Source organism: Zalophus californianus, chromosome 2 (assembly GCF_009762305.2).
Source record: "Zalophus californianus isolate mZalCal1 chromosome 2, mZalCal1.pri.v2, whole genome shotgun sequence".
Classification (NCBI taxonomy): Eukaryota; Metazoa; Chordata; class Mammalia; order Carnivora; family Otariidae; genus Zalophus; species Zalophus californianus.
The window spans coordinates 39,911,184-39,924,797 of NC_045596.1; the positions used below are offsets into that span (position 1 = coordinate 39,911,184).

A 13,614-nucleotide genomic window follows, 5' to 3' on the forward strand; every position below is an offset into this window, starting at 1 on the left:
CTGCCTCCCCAGCACCCCCGACAGGGCCGGCACTGAGCAGGTGCTCGCTGAGTCTGTTCAGTAAGTCAGCGAACGAATGAGGGCCTGCATGGACAGGAAGGGCTTCAGCTAAGCAGAGAGCAGGGCTTCCTTGGGTTTAATTTCACATTTTTCAGTCAGAACTACCACTTGACTATACTGTTTCAGAAAAGAATTTGGCTGCTTTTATCTTTGCCACTGCTCTCTCAGAAACATGCCATTCTTGTGGGTGCAGGCATGCCCAGATCACCGGGATCGGAGATGTCCTGCTTCCTCGGCCCCCCTGTTCCACTCCACTCAAGGGTACGGCTGCACCAGTGGACATCCAATGAGCAGAGTAAAGGTCACGTTACAACTGTCAGAGACACTCATAACTACTGGCAACGGATCCCTCCTTAACCACAGACGGCAATCATTGGATATGTCACCGCAAATCGGCCTGCTGTCTGGGTTTTTTAAGCAGCAAAAGAGAAGGAAGGCTCTATAACCTAGGTTTCGTTCTTGCATCTCTGTGGTTAACACTGACTAGTGGCAGGGCGCTTTAGTACTAGGGATTCCAAGTGCCGTGTGTGTGTGTTTGTGTGTGGCTCTCCAGTGGACGTATCACGTGTGCAGGCTTCTTTTAGTGACACTTCATCGATCTTTATGAAAGGGGAAATACCTAGAATCACACAAACCTGATCTCTTATTAAGAGAAACTCAGGAGAGAGAAGCTTTGTGAGTTTCAGATGGGTGAGAGTTGCAGACAGCTAACAGAAAGTGTAATTTCCAGGATAGGTGGTGGGTGGCCATGGCAACTGGTAAACACAAAGGGCACACTCTGTGGCTTTCTGCATGTGGTCAGGACCTGTAACTGCAGCACGAGGGGCACAATTCCCCCTCCTGCCCCTAGCATCCCCATCACATCACAGCCCAATGGCCTGATGAAGTGATGACCGGTGAAATGACAGCTCTGGGAGTGGGAAGCCCTGTGGCAACTGCCCCCCCACCCCCCGGCCCCAGCCTTGCACCAGGAGGCCAGCCTGTGCCTGAGAGGCAGGACTGCATTTCTGAACAGGTTAAAAGTTGGGAGGCTCAGAGCCCCTCGAGAACTTCACCTCCTCACTGCCCAATGCTGACCAGTTCCTCCACTGAGAAAAGCCCCTCCCTCTCTCTGCCAATCTGACATGACTGGAGGGCAGTAGTGCAAGCATACCAGTATGAACTGGAAATATGAATTATTTAAAACTGACCCGAGCTTTGCTAGGGTCTTGCAAAAGAACATTAACTCGGTCTTTAAATAAACTTCTACAGGACCCCCCTACATTTCTCTAGTTCTCTCTAGCATTCAGAGGATCACACTGCAGGCTGTTTTCTAAATACCTCCAAAATATGAAGCTGCAGGGGCACCTGGGTCGCTCAGTCGTTAAGTGTCTGCCTTCAGCTCAGGTCATGATCCCAGGGTCCTGGGATCGAGCCCTGCATCGGGCTCCCTGCTCGGCGGGAAGCCTGCTTCTCCCTCTCCCACTCCCCCTGCTTGTGTTCCCTCTCTCACTGTCCCTCTCTCTCTGTCAATTAAATAAATAAAATCTTAAAAAAAAAATATGAAGCTGCATATAATGGCAGCCTTCCCCAAGGGCCAGCCCCCTTCTCTTTTTCCCCCCAGTGAAGACCATCAGCCACCATTGGGAACGATGCCTTCCTTTTGCTTCTACCCAAGCCTAGGGGTGGGGATGAGAGTGGGAAGATGGGGAGGGACGTGGCGGGGGGAGCACCACTAGAACAATGGCAAGAAAGAGAAAATGTGAGGCTTAGCGCAACATCTCTTATAGTAAGAGAAAAGGAATTGTCCATAACTGTCCCCTCAGAAAGATTCTCGAAGAAAAACACAGAATGGCCTCATTACGTGTTCCATGGGTTTCTGTGGGCCTGATGGGTACTCACCATTCCTTTACTGTGGTTTCTATAGGAATAGTCACTTCGTGTTGCAAATAATTTACAGAAAACTTTTGTAATACAACCTCTCAACTGGGAACCTTCTATAGATAAAATAACTTTTCAAACAATGTCTTCCACTGACTGGGTGCTTGATGATGTCAAGGAAGCTCTGTTGATATGTTCTGGGTGAGAGCATTAAGGTTCTATGTAAGATGGGTACTCCCTGTCTTCTGGAGATGGGTACTGAAGCATCTGCAGAAGAAACGACACACAACTTCTGTGAAGTAATAGGAGCGGGCAGGATTTGCTACATGATGATGGAGGTGGGGTGAAGTGTGAGTCAGGGTCAGGTGGCTGGGTGCTGGGTACATGGGGGTCACTGTGCTACTCTATCTACTCTTGAATACACTTCAAACTTTCTGTAGTAAAAGGCAAAAAAAAAAAATACTCTCTCCATCACATTTTTTAAAAGCCTTTTTTTTTTTTAAAGTGGGTTCCACGTAGGGCTTAAACTCACGACCCTGAGATCAAGACCAGAGCTGAAATCAAGAGTCAGATGCTTAACCGACTAAGCTACCCAGGCGCACCTACATTTTTAAAAATCCTGATCAAAATTGTAGGATCTACTTACAAAAAATGTTTTGTGAGAACGTAAGAAGTGTCCGTTATAAATTGGTAAAAAGTAGAGATTATCTCATTATTTAATTGCTACTAATAAAGCTTTGGCTACACTTGTGGTAGTGTAAACACTGGATTCAGAAGACAAAACAATCCCAGATGTTCACACAACTGCTCTTAGAGATCACATTTCCACAGCTTCTTGGATCCATCAATCTCAAAGTGCCCAGTAATTAATTACAGAACTGCTGACCCTTCCGAAGTAATGAGTTGTGTAGCATCTGCATTTTACAACTGAGTAAATGGGGCGCTGAGGTCAAACAACTGACCAAGAACAAATGAAGATACACAAGTCCAGGCTGCCCTGCCATGCTCTTCATTGGCCTTCCCTGCTGGGGGCCATCAAACTCTCATCCCCTCCTAGTTTGCTATCGCTAATGCAATTAACTCTCAAATACTCTGACCTAAATTAATCCATGTTGCAAAATACATTCTAAGAGATGCTCCTCAACGCCAAATAAAAGATCCCCATGGCCCAAATAGCCAATCTACTCTCTGCGAGCCCACCAGCACCTGCAACGGGGACAATATCTGTTGGGTTTTCTCTTCCTCATTCCCTCACCTCCCTTCTGGAAGAGCAGAAGGACATCACAGCACCTAGCCAGCAACCAGCCTTGGAAGGCTTTCGAGGAACGCGTAGGAGTTACCATAGTAACTCCGTGGAGTATATCTGAAACCTCTATATTACCATGCACAGGCTTTTAAGTGGATTCAGAAAGAGAGGTAGCTTTTTGCATCAATTCACCAAGATAATATATCAAACCATAAGAAACTGTAAGTCCAAAAGGATCAAATATGGTAATTTCTGATCATTCAGCTTAACACATTTTGTATATTTAGTACATTTTGGTCCTGTTCACATACCTCACACTCTGAAATACAAACCATTTGTACTGCTCCTTCTACTTAATCATAACCGCAGTTATGATTTGTGGGGCTCTTGGTAGGTACCCGATGCCCATAACAGACGGAACGATGCATGAGAACGGGAGCGGTGCCCACCTGGTGTGATCACCACCAGCACCCGGCACGGTCAGAACCCAGTCAATAATTAGTATTGATGACCCAGGAAAATGTTGGAATTTTTAAGTTAGCCAAATTTTAAATATCAGACAGTTCATCCGGAAAAATAACAGCTCTTTTAAATCATACACTATTTTGGTCACCAACTTGATAGCTCTTTCCCTGTTGCGTGTTTCACAGCTATCAGGACTGTGAACTTCGCAATCTGTAAACTTTTTATTCCTGGTTATGAAGGGAAGCAGGTCACAATGAATAGTTTATGTCCCCAAATCAAAGAGTCTTATATGGCCCATAGACAAGATCATAAACAAAGTCAAGAACTAACTGAAGTGGCCCCACATCTTCTATTGTCTACCTTACACCCCCTTAGCCTTTCACTCTTCTGGACATTTATGTAGCATCTGCTCTCGCCCTCAGGAATTTCCAAGTGACTGGGAAGAAATGATTGCTCATAAGGCAATATGGAAAGTTCTTCACTGAACAAAATGCAGTGGGACATAAATGAAGAAGAGGTTAATTCTTCCAGAAAAAGAGTCAGATAAGTTTGCACCAAAGAGGTGCCTCTTTGAACAGAGCCTTATTACATGAATAAGAGTTTTCCCAGCAAAGAAAGGAGAGAAGATTTTACAAAAGAGAGCATCACAAGCAAAGGCCTGTAGTTGCAAAAGAGCATGGGAGGTTTCAGGACTGCAAGCATGTCAGTGTGTGGTGTGTTCTGATGCGGTCAGGGTCAAGCGGAAGAGGCAGGAGAGAGGAAATTGAGAAGTCGAGTCAGGCTCATATTATGAATGGCTCTGTATGGAGTACTAAGGAGTTGTATTATTAATCTTCCAGGCAACGAGGAACTGTGGCCTCAAGGGATTATATTTTAACATGCAAGGGTCCCTGCTGCTAAAGACAGAAAGCTGAGTCTGGCTCTGTTACTAAGTGTGCAAAAAGATGAACCACTTTATTTGGTTTACATATCCTGTATCTCCTTAGGCTAGGAACCAGCAGGATTGTAACACAGCTCTTATTGCTTAAGAGCAAAGACTCTGCAACCAGACTGTCTGAGTCTGACTCTGCCACTTACTTGCTGTGTCTCCTTGAACAAGTTACTTAACTGCTTTGTGCTTCCGTTTCTTTAGCGATAGAATGGGAATGAATGACAGCAAATAACTTCATACATTGGTTGTAAGAATTTAAAAAGTCACATCATGTTAAGCTCCTGGAACAAAACTGACAAATGGTAAGTGCTCAATAAATTTAGCTATTAATATTTTTTTCAAAACCATATTAACCCTTAGAGAAAATAAAAGCAAAAGCCACTAGAGTTCTGTTTCAAGAAAGTCCCTCATACCCACCTTCTAGACTCCAAGAACAATCTGGGAATGATGTCAGATTTGACTTATAAAATAAAATGACATGAATGAGAATCTTCCTTGGGCCTTGACAAATATCAGCACCCTAAAATTACAGGACACAATGGAACTGACCAGTATCTATCAATAGAAAAAAAGATTAACCTTTACTTCACTGGTTTTACAATTCTGTTTTTAAGAAGGACGGTTGCTGCTTCATGTGACTGTACATTTTTACCCTCTGAAGCTGTTATTTTAGCTCTGTCTTACAGTATGAAACCAAAACTGAATCAGCAAGCGACTATATTAGCACTTCCTCTTTACGTTAGAAACAGTTAAATCTCTGGAAACTCACAGCCTTAAGACACAACAGCAGAGAGCACATCTGGTCAAAATTTGGTCAGTTTCTCTTCCTAAGAGAGGATAATAGTAATATTACAAAAACATACTTTTACCAGTTTGTTAGGCTTTCTTAAAGACTAATTCATGGTCTGGTGAACCTAAAGATTAATATAGTCTGATCCTTACATAAATACACATGTAACTAGCCAGAAAGTCTCACAAAATTACCCAGAAGCAGTGCCACGTAAGGGGTCAGAGCTTGAGAATCAGACAGCTGGGCTGGGTTGCTCTACCATGTACTGACTGCTCTGTAACCTTGAGCAAGGTGTTCAACCTCTCAGCCCTTCAGTTTCCTTAGCTATAAAATGGGAACAATAACTATATCTTCCTTACAAACTTAAGAGGATTGCAGTCAATGATTATGAAGCACATAAGACCTTGCATGACACATGGTAAGCACTATGGAAGATTTTGTAAATTAAAAAAGAAAAAAGGCTTACAAAAGGCTCCAAAGCCCTTCTCCTCCTAAGATCAAAAAGCAGTCTTTATTTTCACTATGCAAAGGGATGTGCATTCAGGATGACCAGGAAGTGACAGAATGTTCTCCATTGTCTCTGCTTTTAAAGTAGAAATATTTTCCTTCTTCAGGTGTTTTTTAACCAATCAGACAGAAAAATTTGTAATATTCCCATCTGCCAGATACCCACATACAAATGGCCTTGCAGGATAGGTATTTTCTCTTTCCAGAGAAAGAGAATGAGACTCAGAGAGTTTTATCAGTTGCCTTATGTCAGAGCTGGTAAATGACAGATCAGGATTCAGAGCAGATCTGTCTGGCTTCAAAACCCACTGCACATCCCCTCAGGAAGTTGCCTCCTTGTAGGGTAAACAGCACTAAATAGACTAGGTCTGATGATTTCAGATTTACTTCTCTAACCCCATCGTCTTACTTGCGCCTGATTCTGAGTATCTGACTACCTAACGGATACCTCTCCTTATGTCTTTAATATCTTTAGCATGATTCAAAATAAATCCATCATATACATCCTTGAACCTGAATCCCATTCAGACATTCAACAACCATTTATGACTTGCCACAGGTTGCTAAGCAATGCCTTCACCTGCCTTGTGAAGTTTACAGATCAGAGAAAGAAAGACTGAAAAAAAAATCATTGTACCAATAACTTGTTAGAGATAAGTGGTACAAAGTAAAAGTGAAAGATGATATTATACAGGGAAAGTGAATCTAAACTGGAAGACCAGAGAGACTGTACTGAGGAAGTGACATTTAAGCTGAAACCTGAAGATGTCCAGCCAGTCGAGGGAGGGGAACATGGATTCTAGACAGAGGACACAGCAAAAGTACATGCTGCAGAGATGGAAAGGAGCTGGATGCCTTCAAGGAACAGAGAGACTGCTGAGCTGGAAGGCTGGACCGAGGAATGGAAGGAATTGCAGATTCACGAAGACAGGAGGGCAGGCTGCTGGACCACAGGCCATACTGAGGACTTTTAAGATTTGAATTGGGGAAATGAGAAGCTCCTGAAGGGCTTTAAGCGGGAGAAGGAAATGATCACATTTGTGCTTTTAAAGATCACTAGGGCTGTCGTGTACAACAGACTGGAGCGGGCACACATGAAAAGAGGAGCCTCTTCGGATGTGGCAGAGATCCTCAGGTGTCTGCCCCGGTATCCACTTCTCATCAGTAAAGGAACCCTGCCGTTTAGTTGGGTACATTGATACTGAGGCTAAAAGACTTTCTCAGCTCCCTTTGCAGCCAGGTATGGGCATGCAGCTACACTGTAGTCAATGAGACCTAGGCAGAAGTCCTGTGCAGGGCATCAGGGAAAGCCGGTAAAGGGACCTAACTCAGATGGGAGAAGTCATTTCTTGTTTTCTGTCTTTCTTCCTTCTTCCAGCCTGCAATGCAGTCAAGATGGCTGGACCTCCAGCAGTCATCTTGAGCCAAAATAAAATATATTAAGCAAAGATGATAGAAGGGAAACACAGGATCCAAGATCCCTGGGTTGGATCCACCATATGCATTCAGGATAGCCTGCTTCCAGTCTTCCCACCCACCCACTGCCCCAACCAAGAGTGAAAGAGAAAAAAAAATCTTTTTTGTTTAAGCTACTATTATTGAGGGGTCCTATGTGATACATAGCCTAGGTCAAACCTGACTGATACAGAGGCTACTGTATTCACCCAAGAAAAGGCAGTGGCAGCTTGGATCACGGTGGTAAAGAGATGGGAAGAAGGGCAAAACAGATATATTTAGAAGGCAGAACTGTAAAAACCTGTCGAGAGTCCAGACATGAGGGAGAAGGGTAAGTTTAGACCAATTTCCAGGTTTCCGGCATAAGCACCTGGGTAGACTGTGGTACAATCACTGAGCTAGAGACAGTTGGGGACGTCTTGGATTTCTTTTCAGACATGTTGAGTTTGAGATACCTGAGAAAACTCTTAAGACCACAGAAGAGATATCAGGCTGGGAAATAGAGACTGGAAAAGTCATCAGCACAGAGCTCCTAACCAAAGCCACTGGAATGGAGGACACCTCCTAAAGCAAGTGCAGAAGGAGAAAAAACTCCGTGGAATAGAACCCCGAGGGAGCAGCCAGAAAGGAAGTTCACATCAAGAAATAAAAGCCAGTTCTTCATTGCATGAACAAGAAGAGCTCGGGGCTTCCACAAGGGCAAGGGGCCACTTCCATGGGTGATGTAAGAACCAGTCAGCAGGATCTAAGAGACACAGGCAGGCTGGAGGAAGGAAAAGGAAAGAGATAGGAACAGGGAAAGAAGAAAGCTCCCAGTCTGGCCTGGCAAGAGGGGGCTCTGAGACTCGAGACTTGGAGGGGGCTGCATTCCAGGGGAAGGAGAGAAGTAGTCTCCTTACCTCCCCAGAAAACCAAGAGCCAGTCAGTGGTTGGATAGCTCACACAGTGAGAGTCACAGGTGCAATCCTAAGCTGCCCGATTCCAGCACACCGGGGCTGGTTTTTAGGTGAAGAGGCTTTCATCCACTACTCTGGAACTTCTTTCAAACAATTATTTTAAATTTTCCGTTGTTAATTAAAGTTTTAAAGGAGTGTGGGATAGAGGGTAAGGAATTTAGTTTACTCAGATCGACATAAGCAGTCAAAAAGAGAGAAAAGATTTTTACAGACACCAATGGTTTAACAGTAACAGCAACATTACTAATTTTTCTTCAAGGCTCACTCTACGGCAGATTTTGCTTTAAATTCCTTTAGTGCATGTTTTAGATGCATGTCTCAACTGAGTCTTCCCCTATGAGGTAGTAACCACTATTGTCCCCATTTTACAGATGAAGAAACTGAGGTACAAATATTTAAGTTTCCCATTAGTCTCGTGTCATATAAACTAGTGAATGACAGAGCCTAGGATTTGGACACTGGCCGTCTAACATCAGAACCAGTGCTTCTTGTTTTATTCAGAAAATTTGCCTTTCTTAACTCTAAAAAAGAACATTTCCAGCCATTACATTAAAGTAGCTAGTGGAGGGGCGCCTGGGTGGCTCAGTCGTTAAGCGTCTGCCTTCGGCTCAGGTCATGATCCCAGGGTCCTGGGATCGAGCCCCACATCGGGCTCCCTGCTCGGCAGGAAGCCTGCCTCTCCCTCTCCCACTCCCCCCTGCTTGTGTTCCCTCTCTCGCTGTCTCTCTCTCTCTGTCAGATAAATAAATAAAAATCTTAAAAAAAAAAAGTAGCTAGTGGAAAAATAATTATGCAAAACCATAGGCAGGAAAATAATTTCTACTTCACTTGAAAACTGAGGGAACTGGTCAAAGAGAAGGTAAGTTGCTTTTCTTTTCTTTGGTCTGTTTGGTAACCCAGAAAAAAAGGAACCCAGGTTTTAGTCAGCTCATGGTATCCTGGTCTATTCTTCCCCAGACCTGTTCCTCTGCAGCAAGGCCCCCTTGAACGTGCTTGTGACAACGGGATACTCTGCAGACAATTCGGTCAGCCCCCCACCCGTGAGAACAGAGCAAGGTGTGACCCCAACAGGGGACCCAGACACGGAGGAGGTCAGGTGTAGGAAACTGTTCCACTTTTAGTCAAAGTTTACTGATGTAAAAGTGAGTCTGAAGCAGCGTGTCTGGGGCACTGGAACAAAAGAAATAATATTTCCACTGGAGACACAAATTGCAAACCTCGGTGTTTCAAATGAAGGCCTTTCCGGAGAGAAATGTCACTGAGAATTCAGTCTGGTTATGAAGCTACAGTGAGATGTCTGGGCTAAGCAGTCATAATTAAGCACGATTTGGGTCAACGCAGGGAACCTTTCAAGTACAGAGGCTTTCCAGACACACACACATGCGCGCGCGCGCGCGCGCACACACACACACACACACACAGAAGCTGAGTATCAAAATGAGGATGTGCACAACTCAGGAAGCCATTATTAGAAACCCACCATATATCAAGTTGTATGCAGGCACTAGGAGGGGAAGGCAGACATCATAAGATATGAGCAGGCATAGTCTTTGGACTTTCTCTATTTTCTTTCCTATTTGTGCATTTAGTTAGTGTGCTGAGAAGAGTAAACAGAGCAGGCTCAAGACTGCTATTCTTAGAAAGGCCTCCTTGCGTTTCTACAGTTGGCCCTTGGCTGACATCTGGGAACTTGGACCTTGGGAAGGTCCCACCATTTCCAGCACTGGTAAGAATAGCTCACTGTGCCTAAACTGTTGGTACAAACAATATGGCTTATGCTGAGCACCTGCTTTTGCCTTCTGGAGTCTGCAATTCTGGAACATGCTAGACAGAGGGTGCCTGTATCACTTATCAGTCCCCAGTAAAAAACGTTGGGCACAGAGTGAGTCTCCAATGAGCTTCCTGATATTTTGTGTATTGTCACAACTCACTGCTGGAGGTTTTAAGCATGTCCTATGTGAATCCCCTGAGAAAGGGCTCTTGCAAGCTTGTGCTTGGTCTCCTCTGGACTTTACCCCGCCATGTGCCTTTTCCCTTTGCTGATTTTGTGTTGTGATTTCCCTTTTGCTGTAATAAATGGTAGTAATGAGTACAAAAATATGGTGAGTCCTGTGAGTCCCCCCAGCAATCAACAGAAATAACGGAACCTGGGAGTGGTCTTGGAGACACCCCCTCCATCCCTCCAAAGCAGTTGCTGACCTGGTATAAGTTTTAGAGTAAGAAAGACCTGATTTAAATCCCAACTTCAATGCTTATTAGCTGTGAATCACTGAATTAATCAACATGTTCTCTAAACTGTGGATTTCTCTGAAAATAAGAGAGTAAAACCTGCCTCAAAAGACTGTGGTGAAGATCAAATATGTGGTAGACACTCAATGACATTATATCCTTTCCTCTTTAGACTAATATGTGAATGGCAGCCTTACAGTTGTACAGTGCCCACCCTGCACAACACCAGGGAGCCCTAATGAGGCTCACTTCACTCCACTAATGTTATAGAGTCAGTTCATGCCAGTTCATGAGAGCCTACTGTGCATACCACTTCCCTGCTCCACTTCTTTTTTTTTTTTTTTAAGATTTTATTTATTTATTTGACAGAGAGAGACAAAGTGAGAGAAGGAACACAAGCAGGGGGAGTGGGAGAAGGAGAAGCAGGCTTCCACAGAGCAGGGAGCCCGATGCGGGGCTCAATCCCAGGACCCTGGGATCATGACCTGAGCCGAAGGCAGACGCTTAACCACTGAGCCACCCAGGTGCCCCACCTGCTCCACTTTCCATGTCATGTTGGTGGCTGGAAATCTGCCATGGTGGGAGTATTTACACCCCAGAAACTGGCAAACGCTGAAAATCAGGGCTTCTCCCTCGACTACCAATTGCTAAACATTTACTACACCACTGAACCCTTCATAAAAAAAAAAAAAATCAAAAAAAGATGGAATTCCTGCCAGACAGGTTTGTTTGCCTAACCAAAAACAGCAAGCATATATGCATTTTAAAAAGAAATAGGCTGCAAGAAAAGATGTTCAACACTATTAGCCATAAAGAAAATGCAAATCAAAACCACAATGAGCTACCACTTCACACTAAGTAGGATGGCTAGAATCAACAAGACAGAATAACAGGTGTCTTACTGAGGATGTAGAGAAAATGAAACCCTCATACATGTCTGGGGGGAATATAAAATGTTGCAGCCCCCTTGGAAGATAGTTTAGCAGTTCCTCAAAATGTTAAACATAGTTACCCAATGACCCAGCAAGAGAAGTGAAAAAGTAGGTCCACACAAAAACGTGTACATGAATATTCAGAGCAGCTCTATTCATAATAGCCAAAAGGTGAAAACAACCTGAATATCCATCAACAGAAGAATGAATAAACAAAACGTGGTATATCCATATAGTAGAACATTATTTAGTTACAAAAAGGAATGAGGTTCTGATACATGCTACGATATGAATGAATCTTGAAAACATTATGCTAAGTAAAAGAAGCCAGACACACCAAAAGTAACATATTGTATGATTCTATTTATATGAAATATCCAGAATAGGCAAATCCATAAGGACAGGAGGCAGATTAGTGGTTGCCAGAGGCTGGGAGGAGGGGGGATTAGGGATTGACTGCTTAATGCATATGATCCTCCCTCCCTCCCTCCCTCCCTTCCTCCCTTCCTCCCTTCCCTCTTTCCCTCCCTCCTTCCTTCCTTCCCTCCCTCCTTCCTTCCTTCCCTCCCTCCTTCCTTCCTTCCCTCCCTCCTTCCTTCCTTCCTTCCCTCCTTCCTTCCCTTTCTCTCTATCCATCCATTGCTTTCCTCTCATGGCCTTCCTTGTATCATCAGTCTTTAGGATTCTACAATGTTTAGTCTATTTGTTTACACTGGCAGCCCTTCCCTTTGAATATTTTAGTGACCTTGATAGCTTCCAGCTGTTTTTTTCTTTCTTTTGTTTTGAGGAATGACTGAAGCTACATGCAGGTTTTCAAGTGTTAATTATGTAATTTTGTGCCACCTGGATTCATGTGACCTAATATGACCTGACTTTTCAGATGATTGAAAAATAATGACAAATGAGCATTAATAATGATAACTATTTTGTTAAAGATGCAAAATGTTTTCACTCCCATTTTCTAGTAAGATTTTCACAACTATGTGAAATAGGTAAGGCAGATGCTATTCCCCCTGCCTCTGCCCTTCAGGCTCAAGATTATTGATCTTCAGAGTAATTATGTGACTCCCTGATCCCTCAAGACCAAACCAGCACTGGACCCCAAGTTTGCTGACTCCTGATTCTAACCTTTGATAGCCATAGAGACTCTCAAATGCTAGAGGTAAAAGTGCAGAATGTTATGTGTAGAGCTTAGTAATTTAAATTTAGGGACTAAAAACAATTAGCAAAGAATCTAATTAAACCTCTTTCTGAATAAAAACAAAGAGAACAAAAAATACTTCTAGTGATGTGCAGGTGTCCCTATAAAGGAGATGCAATTTTTATTGCAATTTAGGAACCAATGGATTATCTCACAGAATATATGGGAAGCAGCTCATTTTTACTTTCAAAAGATGCTTTAATGAATTTTTTATGTAAAATAAGAGAAACTATGAATTCTAAGTTTTGCTGTAATTTTTTTTTTTGCTCCTGATCACTTTATTTTTAAACTATTTTAAATATTTAATCCCCTGCCCCCTTCACCATTTCTCTTACCCCCAACCCCCACCTTGGGCAATCACCAATCTGTTCTCTATATCCATAAGCTTGGTTTTCTTGTCATTGTTGGGTTTTTGGTTTTATTTTTTAGATTCCACATATAAGAGAACTCATACAATATTTGTCTTGCTCTGACTGATTTATTTCACTTAGCACAATGCCCTTGAGGTCCCATCCATGTTGTTGCAAATGACAAGATTTCATTCTTTTTTATGGCTATGTATGTATGTATATACATACCACCTCCTCTTTATCCATTCACCCATCAATGAACACTTAGGTTGTTTCCTTATCTTGGCTATTGTAAATAATGCTGCAATGAACATGGGGGTGCATATACCTTTTTGAGTTAGTGTTCTTTTTTTTCTTCAGATAAATACCCTGGAATTGCTGGATCATATGGTAGTTCTATTTATAATTTTTTAAGGAACTTCCATATTGTTTTCCATAGTGTCTGCACCAATTCACATTCCCACCAACAAAGCACAGGAGTTCCCACTTCTCCACATCTCACCAACACCTGTTATTTCTTGTGCCTTTGATAACAGCCATTCTAGCAGGTGTGAAGGGATATCTCATTGTGATTTCCCTGACTGTTAGTGATGTTGAGCATCTTTTGATGTACCTGTTGGCCATCTGTATGT

General features: G+C 43.2%; 1 protein-coding gene across 4 annotated transcripts in view; it reads right to left on the reverse strand.

The window, feature by feature from the left end:
• TEC (tec protein tyrosine kinase) overlaps positions 1–13,614 on the reverse strand; it is a 142,711-nt gene that overhangs the window by 50,638 nt on the left and 78,459 nt on the right. The window lies entirely within an intron of this gene.